This window comes from Canis lupus, chromosome 19 (genome assembly GCF_003254725.2).
Source record: "Canis lupus dingo isolate Sandy chromosome 19, ASM325472v2, whole genome shotgun sequence".
In the NCBI taxonomy this organism is placed as follows: Eukaryota; Metazoa; Chordata; class Mammalia; order Carnivora; family Canidae; genus Canis; species Canis lupus.
The window spans coordinates 10702645-10715765 of NC_064261.1; the positions used below are offsets into that span (position 1 = coordinate 10702645).

Below are 13121 nucleotides of genomic sequence, written 5' to 3' on the forward strand. Positions count from 1 at the left end.
CTAGAACAAGCATGGAATCAGTAGCATCACTGAGTACTTACGGTGGCAACAATGTGTGATGTGAATGTAATGAGGAAAGCTCTGTGACAGGGTATGGTTTCACAGAGTTTATACTTAAGTTAATACGCTTTGAGTTAGACACATTCACAATTGAGTTCTCTTTTATTTAATCAGTTTTAATGTGCCTTAAGTGAGGTTAAAGGTCTCCTATTTCCACGTATTGAAATTGTATTAATGAAATTAAGTAGAGTGTAAAAATGTCTAGTTTACTCACCAGTCATGGTTACTTTTCTCTGTTGAAGTCCAGAGACCATTGATACATGAATTCTTAGGTTTTAGAAATGAAAATTTTCCACTCAAATTTTTATATGAATTTTTAAATGAGACAGGGTATAATTATATTGTCCTGTTAGTCACTAAATTGTCCACAAGAGATTGTAATATCTGAATTTATAAGACTTAATATATCTACAAATGACTCAAAGCTGTAGAAACTGTATTATGTGAAAAGCTTATTGATAAATCCATGTTAAAATAAGTAATGGTAAAATCATTCTATTTGAAACAATTTTACATATGATTAAAATAACTATTTCAAAGCCATAAAGTTTAAAGCTAAATTCATTTTACTCATGCCCAGAAGGCATTCGCAGTTCATCACATATCTGATGAAAGCTGTCTTTGCACATTAACTATTTCATTTTTCCCGGCAACAAAACCATGAGGAAAAAAATACACACACACACACTCTAGGTGTGAAAATCTTGGCATTCCAGCTGTTCTCAAAGATAAGCCTATGCATTTTTGACCTTTCAATTTGTTCCAAGAGTTTTCAACTAGCTCTTTTCTGCATTATTTTCTGAAAATTTTATGATTTGGCATTCCTGTCTTCTTCATTATATGGGCCAAGATGAATAAAATATTTCTTTCTTTCTTACATTACATGAAATAATTAACTTCTTCCAAAAATGAAAACGGCAATAGAATGAATGAAGAGACAAAATAATTTATTTGAGCAACCAGACAAAAGTAAGGAAATAGTTGAGTTCCCAGTGTGGCTGGATCTCTTTATATCATAATGGAATTGTTACTTTATGTTTTGATATTCCGTCTTTATTTTTTACGTTTAACTTTTTTTTTAAAGATAATACATACACATGACTGAATCATCCAGTGAAATTCACACTTCTCTCCCTGTGCTCCAGGAATCCTGCAATTCCCACAGATAATTGTATTTGTTTCTTATCTGCCATACCAGAGTATTTTAAAGAAAAAATTTTCACTTGTGAGTGTATGCTTATCCTCCACTTTTTATACACAGAGTACTATATGTGTGTGTGTGTGTGTGTTTGTGTGTGTGTGTGTGTGTGTGTATCTTCATCTCCTTGTTTTCCCACTTAATATATCTTGGAGTCTATTTTCATATAAATAAGCCTAGAGCTTCCTCATTGATTAGAGTAGCACATCATAATATTATTTGTTACATGGTAATTTATTTTAACATTCTCTTGTCAAAAGACAGATTATTTTAATTAATTTTATTTTTGTTGTTACAAACAATGCTGCAATTAATGACTTTAGTGAGAGCAGTATATACATAGGATATTTCTCAATTGAGTCAGAGTGAATCCATTTTAATTTAAATATTAAAATTGTAATTATAATGAAGTGAATACATCCTCCTTACAGATGTAATAGCTGACACTCCCACATGCTTTATAAGAGAATACCTATTTTCCAGAAGCTTAATTAACAAAGCACATTGTCATTTATGTTTCAGGTCTAGATAGGGACTGGATACCCTTCCAGCAGCAAAAGCTCTTTTTCTGGCCTTACTTTGATTAGTGTGAGCAGGACCTGCAGTTTTCAATCATTTTCCCTTTAACCTACAAGAGTCTTCATATTTATATTTATACTCAAAGTGAGTTTCTTGTAGGTGGAATACAGTGGGTTTTGTTTCAGATCTCCATTTTCCACCATCATGAAATGCAGAGGTATTCCAGTAGAGAGGAGTTAGTGGTGATGGATGTTTCAGTGCAATGCTGCTTGTATTATAGTATTTGTTATATTATGTCTTGAAGAATAATCTGTGATATGTATACTGCCATAGAGTAAATAGAACTGTGATTTATGATTCACCATTTACATAACTATTTTAATATGCTACCTTCTATCCTGCTTTAATGCATTCCAAAGAAAATTAATCCTATTCTCCTCTACATTTATTCTTCTTTTTGCATTATGGGCCATGGAGGGATTCTTAAACAGAAATTATGGGGCTCTATGATATATTCCTGATGCTGTGTTCACTTCTTCCTTCCTAATATTTGGTCTCAGAACAACAGTGAACTTAAAGATGAAATGGCAAATTTCTTACTTTCAGGTATCTCCCATATTTATACATGTGATATTTTAGGTAAAGATGGGAAGAGGGCATGGCAAATAATCCTGTGTATTATAAAACACTCTGTTTTTCTGTATCCATTTCTAATTGCTAGGTTCAGGCAGTGCAGATTCACTGAATGAGAAAAGATTTTTTCAGCACATTTCATGAAAAATTTTCAAATTTCTAACCTATATTTTTCATTAAATTAATTAAGGAAAACTTCTTAGAAGATTAATATTCTTGTTACAAAAACACTATTTTAGAAAAAGGCTGAGGAATTCCATTATTTGGACAAAATAATAAAGATAAAGAACTTATTAATAAAGTAGCAGATTTTTTTTTCTCAAAACAATGTTACTAACACTATGCAACATTTAATCTCCAGATATTGAAGACAATTTTCTTTAGAGAAAGATGCTCAATTAACCTCATAGGAAATATTTGACATGCGATGTACAATTCATTCAGGTTGAGTAATTAAACTTCAGTTTACACCAGTATTATAGAATGACAGTGATTTTCCCTACATTTTCAAAATTGGCCATTTATGATTAGTTCACAAGTGTTTAAGGTTTCATTATTTATGTAAACTAGATGTTTCATATTACATAAAATATTTGTTAATATAATATGTCATATACATGTTAACTGTGATTAAAATAAGTTTTTATCTTAAGGACCACTGTGGTGTTCCTTCTTTATGCCAAAAATGTACAGGATGTAAAATATACTGAGAAATATTTAGTACTTTGCTTAGAGCAGTTTAGAAAATGTGTTTATGTGTTGATTGTTTGATTTTACAGGCTTGATTTTGATGTCCACTTTAACTCATTTATTTTATTAATATTTAATATTATTAATATTTAATTGATTAATAAAAATAAAAATATTTGATTCATTAATAATTTCAACCCATACACATAGGATATAATGATACATTTTGCTCATTGGCTTATAATAAAAAAGTAAAACATAATCAATTAAATTAATAATTATAATGTCACAGTATGGCCAGCCTGTGCCTAACCATCACTAGTTTTGAGGAACTATTACTTGAGGAAAACCATTCCATTTCTAAAAATCTGTTGGTAATTACCACCAATGCCTATATACACACAATTTTTAATAGACATCATTCTTAGCATCTGTTTCCCTTCAAGTTTATTTTTAAGGACCAAGGAGGAAAACCAGCATGTAGCACATTTCTTGCATGTGAGCCATTTCTTTTACCTTACTGTTATTTGTTCTACTTAAATATATTAATTTACCCTAAACTTCTTTAATCAGATAAGATTAACTCAATATTTCAGTTATGGCCTGTTTCAAACAGACTAATATTGTTGCATCAATTCTAAATATGTTTATATTACGATAATAGTAAATTAAGCAATAAAGTCCATAGTAATCCCATTTGACTTTTCTCTGAAAAATGAGGAAGTTTTCCTTAAATATTCTCATTTTCACTAATATTTAAGAAAAACAATATCAACAACTTACCTGTGTTATTCGATTATTATTCCTTAGTATTGAAAATATGTATTTTCTTTTACTTTCCATTATTAGATCAAGCTCTCAGTAGAAGTACGGAACAAGTTAAAAGCTCAGAAAATATAAACCTTAAATCAATTATATACATCAATGATTAATAAAATGACTGCAATTTAAATTACCAAATGACATGAATTTATTTATACATTTATTCATAACATGAAATAATCTAATGACATATATAATCCTAAATCCATTTTGGACCAAACTAGTTATATTGGCATTTTAATCATAGTATAGTTTGATCACACTGTATTAAAAACTAATTTAACTTTTTCAGTATTCACAAAACTCGTGTTTTATTCTGACAATGATAAATGGTTAAAATACTCTACATAGAGTGACATACCACATTGCACGAGGATAAATCATCAAGTTGGTCAGTTATAAAGTGTGAAAAATTCTTCCATTATATTTATTATAATTATCAACTTGTTATTAATGTTATAGTTGCTGTTTAGTGAATACTTGCTAAAACTACAGTTAGAACAAAGTAGCAGATATAATACAGAGTGCCCTAAGCCAGAGATAATAACATCGATAGAGAGACTTTTTCAGTTCTTAGAGATGAAGAGAAGGGTCATAATGAATATTCATGAAGATGCCAAGTTGTTAATGCCATAAATGAAAGAGATTAGGTCTGTGAAAAACTGGAAAACACATTTATCCTCTAAAGGAGATAACCAGTGCTTAGCTAGCTAAATTTTAAACATTTTTTAACTTTTTAATTCTCATTTTGCTGTCATGGAGTTATGAAAACAAGTGAAGTATATGGGCCAAATTAATATGTATATTTGAAGTAGTCTACTTTGCCAATTTCCCTGTTGTAAAACTTCCAATATGGCCAATTTAAATTTGTCAGTGAAATTTGTCAAGGTGATGTCACTGATCATGGGATTGAGAAAAGTTGCATACAATCATTCCTCACAAGCATGTAAAATTCATCTTCAGCATACCACTCACATAGGCCACAGGCTTGCTACCTCAGCTTTAACAAGTTTTTTGATCATCCACAAGCACCAAGAAGTCTACCAAAGGGGGCGTCTATGTATATATTGGTACAACCGGTAACATTTTAACTTTCTCTTTACTTCGTTCACCCTCCTTGATCTCATTGCCTATGTTCTAATTCATACTCGCTTCTTGTTTTTCTATACTTGCTGCCCTACTCCTTCCCACCTGTTCCAAAACTTGCATTTATGGTGACTAGTACCTTTTCATTTCTCTAGGTCATTTTATCCAATACAGAGTTTCCTGTGTTTGGTTCTTTCTGCTCCCACAAACACTCGAGACAGTCCTGCCTCTCTTCTAGTCCTGAGCCCAGTTCCAGATTCTCCCAGACTTTGCTCAGGAGAAGACAAAAGAAAAATACATACAGTTTTCCACTGGAAACATAGTATTTGTTATTACCACACTGGAATGAATACCCTAACAAAGCTATGCACTAAGTATTATAAAAATGTGTAAAAGTGGCATCTAAATGATCTGAGGTAGTTAGTAAAGGAGGGAGAAGACACTTCAGGAAGAAATTGGGAGGTCAACATCTTCATGGAAAAGACTACTAACATTAGACCACATGATGAATCATTAAAAGTACCTTCACCATTTATAGACAGTGACTATAAGACATCTCAAATCCCAATTCTATTATGAAAAAAGAACACACACACACATACACACACACACACACACACATACATGCCACAAGAGAGATGTTCAACTTGGCTTTGTTGGGCTTGGCTTTAAAACAAATCTCTAAAAAGGTGGAAGTACATAGAAAATTATAAATAAAGAACTGAGCAAATTTTCCATATTGTTTTATAATTCTCAATGAGAAAGGGACATACACTTCTTGTGCTTGAGTGGGATTGAAAAACCAAGTGAAGGAAATTGCAAAATCATTACACACAGAGGAATGAGGACAGAGAAAAAAACTCTCATTACACAGATACGCGTACACGCATGTAATTCAAAATGAACCCACAAACCAAACACTATTATTCTAAAACACAGAACGAAATCTTAGGCAGCCAAAACAGCAGTCTAAATATGAGATTCTTGGAGCAAAACATAATTTCCCAGTCACGTCTAGCAAAATCTTTAAAAAATACACTTAAATGGTTAATATGAATTTCATTTACAAAAGGAAAAACCCAAACTGGGGCCCTACAAAGAATGAATTTGGAACTATGACTATATAACAGGAGCAGGCTAATCCAGTTTTTCTTAATGTGTTCACTTTTAGTCCACGGATTATCTGTATCGTACCATGAGCCCTAAAGAGAAAGTAAATGTCCAGATTTCTGCATGTCCAACTCTCCCCTCACTGCCCCAGGACTTTGAGAATCTAAATATCCAGGAGTGAAGCCCAGAGTCTTCATTTTCTATATATTATCTAAGGATATTTTTTGCTTCATTTCCCTCACCATAAGAACTAAATCAACTAAAGGTAAATCACACAATTTAAATGCCAGCTCCTTTCTCCATAATTAGCACTTGGTAGGAAGTAGGAAGTATTACCTGAACACTAAAAGTACTTCACTGAGGTTCAATGAGAGACAGAATGTCATGGTGGCTATGAAGCTTTGGAAGGAACCAGATCTAGGTTCAAATGCTGGCTTCCGTAATAACTACATATGTAAGCATGACATATTATTTAATCTCCTTGAACTTGAGTTTTCGCCACATGGAAAATGGAGATAATACCATGTCACATATTTGTGGTCAAGATTAAATGCAGCCACAAAAGGAGAGTCTTCAGAATAGATCTGACACATTCTAGGTACTTGATACATGATCAGGATTATGATGATTGTTCTATGATTCTTCCTCTCCTTCACCTTTGTTACTATTAGGATCTGAAGAGGATATTAGAGAAACAAAGGATGAAAAGAGATTACTGGGAAAAAATAAATAGTGAATGTATCTGATGTTAATGAGAATATATAGAATGAGGAATACAATGATATTGCAAACTTAAACTGTGGCTGATATTACAGACCTAAATTTGGCAATGCCATATATAGGACCAAATCTTAGGAATTTCATGTACAACCACCAACACTATTTCTAAATCTATTTTTAGGGTAATTCACATATTCGCATAGAAATCGGTTCAGCTGTGTTTGTTATAACCTAGATATAAATGATCAAAGTCAGAATTAATCTGAATAACTATCAAGGGAAAATAAGCAAATAAAATCTGGTATTGTCACTTTATTTTGTCAGTGGACTCCACTAAAAGATCACCGGGGTCCTACCTGTAGTTGAATGAACTGCATGTGCAGTTGACCCTTGAATAATGTAAAAGTTAGAGGCATCAATCCTCTGAGCAGTTGAAAACCCACGTGTAATTTTTGACTTTTCAAAAACTTAACTACAAATGGCCTATGTTGACTAGAAGTCTCACCAATAACATAAAACTTGAGTCAACACAAATTTTGTATGTTACATGCATGTTCCATATACTGTATTCTTACAATAAAGTAAGGAAGAGAAAGAAAATGTAATTAAGAAAATCATAAGGAAGAGAAGGGGCTCTTGGGTGGCCCAGTTGCTTTAGCGGTTTGGTTTCAGCTCAGGTCATGAGGTGAGAGTCATAAGATCAAGCCCCGCCTTAGGCTTCATCCACATTCATTGCAAAGTCTGGTTGAGTTTCACTCTCCCTCTGCCTCTTCCCCCCACTCACGTGCTCTCTCTCTTTAAAATAAAGAAATAAATCTTAAAAAAAGAAAATCAAAAGGAAAAGACATCTATAGGTTATGCAGTGTTTATTGAAAAAAGTTCACATGTGTAATTCCACCCACACAGTTCACACCTGTGTTATTCAAGAGGCAACTGTATTGCTAATCGCACGCAGCTAGACAAATTACACTGTGCAAAACTGTGCAGCATCTAATTAGAATACATGGAGGGGAATCTCACTTGATTTGGGTCTTTGAGATTATTTAGGGGAGGGTTCAAGAAAACTGAGCCTTGTTTCAATTTAAAAGTTGTTAGAAAGCAGGAGTAATTCTATCATTTGCTATCTTAATAAATCTTTCAGTAGGACCAGCATAAGAAACTGTAATTGGTAAAGGAGCATTCACTTATACCAACCAGAAGAGTTGTACATTTTGGGTTTTTGTAATTTGCGTCATATATGGATTGCTTCTTTCAGTACTCAGACTCTTTGCCTTCCTTCCTCACAGTCACAGTGTGTCCTTAATTGATGTTGATGTTCTATGAAATTGTTTTTTTTTTTTTTTTTTTAATGAAATTGTCAACATTTAAAAGAAAGACCTCAGGCTTAGCTCTGAGGGCTTAGGTCAGCACTTGGATGTCTGCCTTGCTCTTTCTTACATAAAATAAAATATGGAAGCTAGAAGAAAAGAGAAGTACACATGTGAGCTTCTACTTATTGTAGCTCCTCCTCCTCTTACAATTTTAACTCTTCCTGTTTTAAAAATCTCGTGTCCTAGTGCACTCTCACTCTGCTGTAGTTCTCTGGTCCCGATCTTGCTAATTTCAATTAATTTCTATTAACTTTGGTTTTTGGTTTCTTTTCTCTCATGTTTGATAAAAAAAATTTTTGCTTTAATGTTTAGTGTTTGAGTCTAAGCTAGTTAATATATAGCACTTTCTTTGGGTGGCAGGTTAGTAATAATGTGCTGGCTGTTTTTATTCAAAATTAATTTGAGAGACACCATAGATCTATCTTGGGTACTTTGATTTGGTTGTATAATGAATATCTTAGCAGATGGTAAGAAATTTTTTACTTAATTAGACATAGTAAGAATAATTAAATGACTTTGACTTTGAAAATGATATTGCTCTTGTCTTCAGTGGTTCTCATACGCATATAAACTAATTGATTAATAGGGAAGAAGACAGGCCACCTGCACATACACAGTGTAACAATCCATGAATGCCCGTATCTGTGCCTTGGATTTTGCACACACACACACATACACACACACACACACAGGAACATGTGTGTGCACACCATTTTTCCAAATTTGAGATAATTGTTAAATATATTGAACCATTACCAATATTAGAAAATATCAAAGGAGGCAGAGATCTAGCATAGTATAATCTAAAAACATTTCCGTGGGAAAAAAAAATTTCTCAAGTCTTTTTTTTTTTTTTTTTTTTTTTTTTTATGATAGTCACACAGAGAGAGAGAGAGAGAGGCAGAGACACAGGCAGAGGGAGAAGCAGGCTCCATGCACCAGGAGCCCAACGTGGGATTTGATCCCGGGTCTCCAGGATTGCGCCCTGGGCCAAAGGCAGGCGCCAAACCGCTGCGCCACCCAGGGATCCCAATGTCAAGTCTTAAGTAAGTTAATACTGTGTAGTGCACACAGCTGTGATTTAATTACTAACAGTAATATTATAAAAATTATTAACATGATGTTCTCTTTTTGTACTTTCAAATACGTAACCTTCTTTATCTGTTCAGGAGTACTTGAGTATTTGCTACAGAAGGAACACACATAAGAAGATCAAGGTAACATAACTTCAGGATAAAAAAGATTAGCATTATTTTTCCCATTCCAAATAAGGTAGTTTCTCCTCAAAAAATTAATGACAATTTGTTTCTCACTTCATTCATAAAACCTTGCTCCCAAATTTGTCTGATTGGGCAAGCACTAGTGGCACATGACTTTTACAAACTTGAAATATGCCTAAATTAATATGTGCTATAAGTGTAAAATTTGAAATATCTAATATAAAAAAGTATATTAAATACATCATTAATAGTTTCTTATATTGATTGTATTCTGAAATATTCATTTCGATTAAATAAAATATATTGTTGAAATAAAATGTACCTAATTATTAATCTATCCATTAAATATAAAATCACATATATTGGTCCCATTATATTTTTATTCGACAGCACTTGTCTAGACTGCAAATCACCTTTATAAGGTACAGAAGGGGAAAGGAAAGTAAAAGGAACTTCAGAACCTGAAGGAGCAAGACAGATACCCTCTCTGTTGGTAGGATTGAGATAAGGAGAAAGAAGAGGTAAGAATGAGAAAGAGAATAGCAAGGTGTAGGGAAAACACATGTAGAGGCACATATCTATCCCTACTAACATTTAAATCTTCTATTAGGAAGAGAACGAGGTGTGAAGGTCATGGAGGGAGAAGAGAAGCGACACAATTGTTTAAATTATAAGGTCAGGCTCATTTAGTACTTTGTTATTTTTACTTGTACAGGCCCTAAAGCATGCTGGGGCACCTGGGTGGCTCAGTGGTTGAGCATTTGCCTTTGGCTCAGGTCATGATCCCGGGGTCCTGGGGTAGAGTCCCGCATCAGGCCCCCTGCATGAAGCCTGCTTCTCCCTCTGCCTGTGTCTCTGCCTCTGTCTCTCTGTGTCTCTAATGAATAAATGAATAAAATACTTTTTTTAAAAAAGGAAGAAACTGGACATTTTAGAACATATGGTGTAACAACTGAAGGGACTACTCTCTGCACTCTCCACCAGGGCTTGTGGTTGGGTTTTTTGCTTGTATAATTTTTAGTGACTGGGTAGACTGGGTTAATGAAATCTGTTTGTCCTTTACTGACAATGTTAAGCCTTTGATGTCACTCCACAGGCTTGTGCAGCTTCCAGTCACCTTCGGAATATCAGTGGTATGTATTGATAGGGCTCTCTCTCTCTCTCTCTCTTTCTCTGGTCACATTGGGCTGTTAAGCTCCACTGGTCAGTGGGCAGATTCCTCAATGTTTCAGCAATTCCTGTGGAATCAGTTGCTTTACAAATTAATACAATCAAATTTTGGCTCTTTCTGAGGTCCCTGGTTGATCCTATCCTCACTCCGGGAAAGCTCTCTACAGCCACCTGCTTACCTGGCTCTCTTCCACAAACTAGCCAGTTTATGACATGGATTGTATCTTTAGTAAACCCACAAATCTCCTCCTGTCAATTTTCACCACATTCCACTGTTTTAGAAAGTTTTAAAGATTGACATTTTTCACTTAATAATATGTATTAAAGGCTCCTCCTTGCCTTCTCCTGAATTTATAGCTCATTTGTTTTTAGCACCAAATAATAATAGTCCACAGCCTGGATTTACCAGTTTACTTATCTGTTTACCTAATGAATTGCTTCCATGTTTTGCCAATTTTTAATAAAACTACTAAAACCATCTATGTGCAGTTTTTAGGTGAGCATAAACTTTCAACTCCTTTGAGTAAATAGCAAGGCTTGTGATTGCTGGATTACATATGGTAAGACTATATTTTTTTTTATGAGTTTGCTAAACTATCTTCCAAAATGGTTGTGCTATTTGCATTCTTACAAGCACCAAATGAGAGTTCCTGTTGCTCCACATCATTGCTAGGGTTAGTATTGTCAATGTTCTGGAATTTGGCCATTCTAATAAATGTGTAGTGGTATCTCACTGTTGTTTTATTTCACTATTCTCTAATGACATATGATGTTGAGAATCTTTTCATATGCATATTTGGCATCTGTATATATATATATATATATATATATATATATATATATATATATATCCTTTACTGAAGTGTCTGCCCCGGTCTTTTCTCATTTTTAATCAGGTTGTTTTCTTATTTTTGAATTAGAGTTCTTTGTATATTTTGGATAAGAGTCCCTTATCAGATATGTTTTGCAAATATTTTCTCCCATTCAGAGGCTTGTCTTCTCATTTTCCTAATAGCGTTTTTCGCAGAGCATAATTTTTTTAAATTTTTAATAAAATAACTGCTATTTAAAAATAATGAAAAAAATAATAATTTTTAAATTTTTAATAAAATAACTGCTATTTAAAAATAATGAAAAAAATATTTTCATCTCTGCCTCTGTGTGTGTGTGTGTCTCTCATGAATAAATAAATAAAATCTTTAAAATTTTTTTTCATCACTTTCTCTGGTAAGTGGGTCAGTGTGGCTCCTTATGTTGTCATGCCAGAAGTTGATATCTGAGATAGACTTTCTATATCATGAAATTAATGACTATGAAAATAGTAAACTATAAACTATTCCACAGCAGAAAAAAAATCTGTTAATAGTAAGTACTTACATATTTTATTATATATCCACATATTTCAATGCTGAGGGAATATAAAATTATCTGTAGAGAAGTCCAGATTATATCCTTCTAGGTTCTAAACCCAAATTTGTATCTGGGCAACAAGAAACTTAAAGAATAGAAAGGCTTTTTCAGGAATGCAAAATTAATGAGAAGTAAATGTACTGAAACATTTGGGCAGTCATCTGTATACTGCACTTCACTGTAAACTAAGCATAAAAAGAATACGTTGGGATAAATAATATAAAATGCTCAAATATATTAACACATGTATAAATAGTTACACACACCTCTATCTATATCTATACAATCTACCTCTATCTACATCTATACAATCTATCTGTATAGAGAGATTTTCCACCTCTTTTCCCTAAGTTTTTATTTAAAAACCAGTAAGTAAGTTAGTATTACAGTGTAATATTCATTTCAGGTGTACAATTTAGTGTGATTCAGCACTTCCTTCACAAGTGCACTCCTAATCCCCATCACCTACTTCACCCATCTCCTCTCACCCACCTTCCTTCTGGTAACCATCAGTTTGTTCTCTATAGTTAAGAGTCCATTTTCTTGGTTTGCCTCTTTTTTTCCATGTTCATTTTTTTTTTTGTTTCTTCAATTCCACAAATGAGTGAAATCCTGTGATATTTGCCTTTCTCCGACTGAGTTATTTTGCTTAACATAATACACACTAGCTCTATACACATCATTGCAAACAGCGAGATTTCATTCTTTTTTATGGCTGAATAATATTGCATTATATATATGTATATGGAATGGAATAGATATAGATAGATGATGATGATGATGAAGATAGATGATAGATAGAGAGATAGATAGATAGATGATAGATAGATCTACCACCTTTCTTTATCCATTCATCAGTCAATGGACCCTTGGGTTCTTTCCATAATTTGGCTATTGTGGATAATGCTGCTATAAATATTGTGGTGCATGTTTCCCTTCAGATCAGTATTTTGTATCCTTTTGGTAAATACCTAGTAATGCAATAGCTGGATCTTAAGGTAGTTCCATTTTTAACTTTTTGGGGGGATCTCCACACTGTTTTCCAGATTGGCTATACCAGTGTGTATTCCCATCAACGGTGTAAGAGGGTTTCCCTTTTTCCACTTGCTCCCA

General features: G+C 33.4%; 1 long non-coding RNA gene across 2 annotated transcripts in view; it reads right to left on the reverse strand.

Moving 5' to 3' along the window:
- LOC118351542 (uncharacterized) overlaps window positions 1-13121 on the reverse strand; it is a 38785-nt gene that overhangs the window by 14113 nt on the left and 11551 nt on the right. For both annotated transcript variants that reach the window (XR_007403846.1, XR_007403845.1), the window contains exon 4: window positions 11976-12078. This is a non-coding gene — a long non-coding RNA (uncharacterized LOC118351542). The remainder of the gene's footprint in view (window positions 1-11975; window positions 12079-13121) is intronic.